The sequence below is a fragment of the Ailuropoda melanoleuca genome, unplaced genomic scaffold (genome assembly GCF_002007445.2).
Source record: "Ailuropoda melanoleuca isolate Jingjing unplaced genomic scaffold, ASM200744v2 unplaced-scaffold192, whole genome shotgun sequence".
In the NCBI taxonomy this organism is placed as follows: domain Eukaryota; kingdom Metazoa; phylum Chordata; class Mammalia; order Carnivora; family Ursidae; genus Ailuropoda; species Ailuropoda melanoleuca.
The window spans coordinates 1-6646 of NW_023188503.1; the positions used below are offsets into that span (position 1 = coordinate 1).

The 6646-nt window shown below is 41.4% G+C and overlaps 1 long non-coding RNA gene across 1 annotated transcript; it reads right to left on the reverse strand.

The window, feature by feature from the left end:
* Positions 1-690: 690 nt before the first annotated feature.
* LOC117797936 lies at positions 691-6595 on the reverse strand. The gene is made up of 2 exons (XR_004622750.1): positions 6252-6595; positions 691-2230 (listed from the first exon to the last, which is right to left on the reverse strand). It is a non-coding gene; the product is annotated as an uncharacterized LOC117797936 (long non-coding RNA).
* Positions 6596-6646: the final 51 nt, after the last annotated feature.

Here is a 6646-nt window from a genome sequence, read left to right on the forward strand (position 1 = left end):
CCGGCGTTCTGGGATCAAGCCCCACATCAGGCTCCTCCACTGGGAGCCTGCTTCTTCCTCTCCCACTCCCCAACTGCGTTCCCTCTCTCGCTGGCTGTCCCTCTGTCAAATAAATAAAATCTTTAAAATAAAAAATAAAAAATAAAATTGAATTCTAAAGTAATCCAACCGTGAAGATTAAAAGATCTTTCAACCTCTATCCACCTTCCTCCCTTCTATAAACTAATGTATACTTTACCCCAATCAATTTAGATCCTACCTAACATTTAAGGTCAATAATGAATATGCCAGGAACTGGAAGAAATGAACAAGCTGGAATTGGTACAAATTTTTTTTTATGGTATCCTACTTAATTCACCTCCTTACCCCTTCCTGGCCTGGCTGTAACGCAAGTTACACCAGGCCCTGGATACTTCTCACCAAGAGAGAGCTTTGTTGGTATGAAACACCACAATCAAAAAACCATTTTCACCTAGGCCTGGATCGCCTACTCTAAGCAGAAATGGGCCAGGAGAGATGTCTGGACACAAGGCCTGAAATTCCTGCATCAGGACAGAGCTTGAAGTGCTAAAACCTAGAGCCTGTTAACCTTATGAAGCAGCTAACGAACTGGGCGCTAGAATGATCAAGCGAGACAACCCGTGTCCCATCACCCCACCCTCCTCATATCGGAGGCAAATAAAAAACTGATTTTGGAGTAAATACATTTATTGATACCCATTTTATATAGTTCAGTGAAATAATCTATAAATATAAAAGCATTTTCTTTTGGATATCACCATGGTCCATGTAAATACTCAACAGTCAGAATCATCTGCAGGAAGCACTCCAAGTCACACTGTTAGGTTTACAGACCTGAATATACATATTTCATTGAACAGTGGCACTTATGTACTCAAGTGGTCCAGTGGCTTTGGAATACAGGACTACTGGGCATGTCGAGTAAAAACAATGTGTCACTTTAAATCAATGGACAGGGTATCAACCATCAACAAAAAAAAAGAAACAATTATGAATTAATATCCTAGGTGAAGAAAGTACCACAGTTGACACTTGGTGTCAGAATACTGGAGACAAAGTCTGTTTAATCACACATGTTGTGGCGCCATGTGCTCTCTCCAACTCCCAGTGGACAGCCCACCAGTCCCTTAGGGTCGTTCGTGGCCAACAAAACAGCAATTCATAAAGAAATCTAGATCGCTTAGAGTAAAAGGTACGTAGCGGCTGGTACCAAGTCTAAAAAAAAAGTGAGCTAAGTATTTCAATGACATAATGAATTTCTCCCCTGGAAGGAGGAGATTGTGGGGAAAACAAATTTTTAAAATTCCCATCGTTACACTGATCATGATCACTTATCTAATGGAGGAGAAAGAACCCAGATATCTGGTACCCAAAACACAGGTGCAAACTTTTTCTTCTGTTTTGAAGTTTCTTCAACACTTCAAGAGAATTAATGCAGCGGCCACTGTTGAGCCTTGCTCTCGACCTGATGCAGCATAAAACTTTCTCGTTTTTTCAGTAACAAACACAGGAATGTCCTTTGCTGCGGTCAGACCATGTGTCTTCTGAGTTAGCAAGCAAATGCATTTAAAACGTCTTAGGTGTGCAAAGTCCAAAACTGAAATCTGAGAGGCAGTGTTAGAACTTAAGCAAGGCAGGATTCTTAGAGACTACTCAAATGAAAACCTAAGTGAAGCATATAAAAATTCAGTTCTTTCTATAATTTCCAACTGGTAATTGACAGCAACATTCTCTGGTAAGGATGGGTAAATGGTGTTATCTCCAGGTCCAAAATATCCCAACTACTTAAAAGAGGACCCCAAAGAGGAGAAAGACACACTGAGTTCTGTAGTCTCAAGAATTCTTTTTTGCCATTAAAAAAAAAAAAAAAATAGTAGCTTCAGTTGCACACCACTGGTTGAAGGGGTTTTCATCCAAATGAGGAACTCTACCCCTTGTCTCTAGTCGCACAGGCACCAGGATTCCCACAAGCGGCAGCTCCCCTGTCCTGTAGCACGTGGCATCTGACCCTGGAGTGAAGAGTAAGCTGGCACAGAGCCCAACAGCTGGAATTCAGGCTAGATGGCATTTCGTGGCGTGCCGTTGTGTGTCAGCGCTTTTAGGCTGGGGGCACTGGTCTGGTGACCGCAGCTCCTGTGAGAAGCCACACCCACCTCAAAAACTTCGTGAACAGCCTTCCGGAAACAGTGGAAGTTGTAGTCTATTAACCCTTTGAGAGAGAAGAAGATCAGACCCCCGTGAATGTCAACTGTGAAATTATCTATCAGGAAACATTTGGTGACAGAAGAAAATAATGGGTTATGTATTAAAAAACACACTGCCGAAGAACTTTCTACGCTAGAAACGTGATAAAGCATCTACCCAAACTGTTAACACTGGCTATCTCTGGGGCCGGGGAATGAGCTGAGGAAATAAATAAAACAATTAGGAAGGTAAATTTGCCAAGAAAATCTACAATAAAATCTAAAGTGAAAGTAAAATACTTTTCAAAGTATCAAGGTTTCCCTTTCACAAGTCTTTCTGGCAGCAGTGAAGAGCTGAAGGGAGCAGCTGGAGCAGTAGTCTGGCACACTGCCCAGTAGAGCCCTGGGGTCTGGGAGGTACCAGAGAGGCCCACCCCAGCCAGAGCCCCAGGCAGCCTACACCTGCTCTCCAGGCAACGCAGCTCCTTCTTCCTCTGTTTCATGAACTGGCTTCCAAGTAAGATTTTGGTCAAACAGCTCTGTTTCGTGAAAGAAATGGCCAGTTGCCTACCAAAAATCCACTTTCCCCTCCTCCTTAGTAAGGGAAACCCAATTTCAGATGAACACGGTGGTGCTCAGCTGAAGCATCCCACTTCCCAGCCCTCCTCGCAGTTATGTGCGGCCATGTGACCAGCACTGGCCACTGAGATGGGTGGAAGCATGTGGGACCTCTGTGAAATCTCCTTAAAAGGAAAAGGATGCATTCTTTCCCCAGCCTTGCTCCTCCTTACTGTATGGAATACGGAGCTCCAGGAGCCATTCTGGAACATGAGGTGACCTTGAGAATAGAAGCCAGTGAGAAGAAAGGCAGATCAGAAAAAGAAGCATCAATGCCCTTGAGGATACTGGGAAGTGAAGACGACCACACAAGAAACAAAACAGTATGCTGTCAAAATGACTACAAATGTCAAAGAAGTCTACAGGAAGGAGAGCCCAGTGCAGGGCAAAAGCAGCCAAGAAAGCCTCAGGGATGCGGCAGGACTTTGGGAGTACAGGAAAGGTTTAACTAGGCAGGAAAGAGGAACCATATTACAGCAGGGAGCTGGCAATGAGAACACAGCACAGGTGAAAGACAGGAAAGAAACTGGTGTGACTGGAGATAGAGGCAGAGAATTCTCCCTGGGAAGAAATGGCAATCAACTCTGACTAAGGAGATTAGAGCAAATCCAGGAGGTCCTTCAGACCCAGTAAGAAAAAAAAAAAAAAAACTACAAAAGTTTTGGTAAGTTCACCTACATTAAAAATGACTTCTGTCAAAATGGTAAAATAAAATTGACAATCAGGGAAACCCGAACACTAGCCAGAGATCTGACGATATTATGAAATCACTGTTCCATTTTTTCATGTTTATTAATGGCACCGTTTTATTTTAAAAAGAATGCTAGCTCTTAGAGATACTTACTAAAATCTGTAGAGACAAAATTATTTGAATAAGTCAGAGCTTTGTTTTAGAATAATCCAGTAGGGAAAGAGGTATAGAAAGAAGAAAGATTGGCTACAATTTTGGTAATTATCCAATCTGCGTGACAGATAAAAGGGGTTCATTCTGTTACCTTCTCTACTTTTTTATGTTTGACAGTTTCCACAACAAAAGGGTAAAAAATAATAACTTAGCTGGTAGGATAAACAGCAAACAGGACTGAGCACACGCTGGTGACGGCTGAAGCAGGAGGATGGGTACCTGGACGCTCACTGGATTGCTCTACTTTTGTACCAAAAGCTTTTTTTTGTTTTAAGATTTTTATTTATTTACCTGAATGAGAGAGTGTGAGCAGAGGGAGCGGGAGAAGACGACTCCCTGCTGAGCAGAAAGCCCCATCTGGGGCTCAATCCCAGAACCCTGAGATCATGACCTGAGCCGAAGACAGATGCTTAACAGACTGAGCTCCCCAGGTGCCCCTGTTTTTAATTTTTAAGACTAGAATGGAGAAAAATAAAGAACTCCTAAGAAGTACAAAAAGGATAAAGGTACACGAACAGGTAAATTACCAAAGAACAACCTTGAACTGGCGTAAGAAGTACCTGCTTAAAGAAAACACCTGCCCTAACTAGTAATTAAAGAAGTAAAAATTAGAACCAAATGGGATACCATTTTACACCTACCGGATTGACAAGCATTATCAAGGACACGAAGTGACAAGAACTCCCACACAGTGCTTCCAGGGGCGAAAATGGGAAAGCCACTTTGAAGAGCAATGTTTAATAATGCTGAAGATGTAGGAACACATCTCTATAAATTGCACTACTAAATATATTCTAAGAAACTCTCCACATGTGCAAAGGCAAACGTGTTCATTTGTTACATCTGAGTACTTGCTGCAAAGCTATTTGTGATTTTAAAAATAACCTAAACGTCCAGCAGAAAGAAAATAAATTGTGGTATATTCAGTCCATACAATATGGTGTGGAGTGAAAATTAATGAATGAACTAAAGCTACATGTTATCAACACAAATACATCTCAAAAAAGACCTGAAGTGAAGAGAATGAGCAAGTTGCATACTTACATTTTTACATAATTTACACAGAGATACACAATACAAGACTCTATATTGGTTAGGAAGATACAAAGTAAAAGAATACATCATACATGGGAAAACTAAATACTACATTCAACACAGCACCAAAACGTTTGCCTTCCAATGAGACACATAAAAGACAACCGTCTCTGCCATGTTCTAGTTCTGAAGCTCAAAGGTGAGCACACACACCCTTGTTCACCCAAAACTGCTGGGTATCTGATGCAGTTCATGAATATCACCATCAGTGAAATAACATTAACTCGTTCAGTATTAAATTAACATTGAAAACGCAGACCGTAGAGCAGGCCCTTGTTGCAGTGAACAACAGAGAGCTATGATAGATCCTTGAGTACTTAAACAGCACGATGAAAGGAACTTTCTGAAAGCTAGTCTGCCTTTGGAATAAAAGACAATACAAACCAGCCCCTCAAAACACGTGCTGAGCGCATCACCGCAAGTGGGCCATCACTGCGCTGCCACGGGCCTGCAGGGATGAGGACTTGAACTGGCAGTGGGAATGGAAAGGAACCCAAGAAACAAATACAATTTGGTGAAAATTCAATGTAAACAATATAGGAAAAGAATGGAAAAAGGGGAACACAGAATGCCCTCTGTGAAATGCCCTGCAAGGGCCCCTTCGCAGTGCCACCACACAATCACCTGACTACAAGATACCTGAGCCCGGACACCGGGCAATGTCATAACTGGTAACAACGCTAGGGTAGCCAAGAGGGTCAAGAAACAGAGGGGAGTCATCAGTTTTGACACCATGCACAAGATGATAATCAAATATTTAAGTGAAAATGTCTTACTAACAGCTGCAAACATGGGACTGGAATATGGGCCCAGTCAGAGCTGGAGAGGTGAATTTTTCAATCAACCACATAGAGAAAATGAACTGACCATGGCTTGGATGAGCGGACCAGGAGAATAAGCGAAGAAGGAAGCAAAAAGACGTGGCTCTGAAAAACGCTCAGAACTGAGAAAAACAAAAGAAACAGAAGAGGCTATCAGAGAAACAAATACATAAACTATAACTTGGAGAGCTCAGCTTTAGGGAAGTAAAGAGGGAAATGTCAAACAAGGAGGGACTGGCAGGGTCACATGCCTGAGAAGGCTGAAGAGGCTACAGAATGAAGAAAGGCCACTGCATGTAGCAAGAAGGTAAGCTGGTAACCTGCCCAAGAATCCCCTCCGTAAACAGGTTTGGGTGGAAGCCCAACTGCAGGCACTCAGACATGTATTAAAAGGACCCAAAATAAGAAAGGCTGGAATTAAATACCTGATTTAACATAAAAGATCAAAAGAAGGATAAAGTCTGGACTATACATGGAAAGGAAGGGACAAAAAAGTAGTTTGCGTTGATAATCATCTAACAATGCAATATTATTTTCTCTCATTTTCAAGAACCTAATAAATTATTACAAAGAACTTAACATAGAAACAGCCATTTAAAACGCCATTACCTTTTCGTTCAAAACTTTCTTCCCTAAGAATGCAGACCAGTGCCAAAAATTTAGTCACTTCCTTTAAATAAAGGACAGTCGTATTATTCAGCTTGATAATTGCCATAGATTCTTTGTCATAAGCACTTCCACTGCCATCTTCCTTTAACCTGTTTTAAAAGAAAGTATTCATTACAGGTTTCCCAATGAGGTATTTTGTCACATTTAATTTGCACAATGACAAGTCTTTCCACCCAGTTTCCCAAGCGTCTTTTAAGAAAAAATATTGGCTTAAATATACAACAACAGAAGTTCTCATTTAAGAAATAGGGCTCCCAGGGACGCCTGGGTGGTTCAGTTGTTTGGGAGTGTGACTCTTTTTTTTTTTTTTTTTTTTAAAGATTTTTTAAATTTTT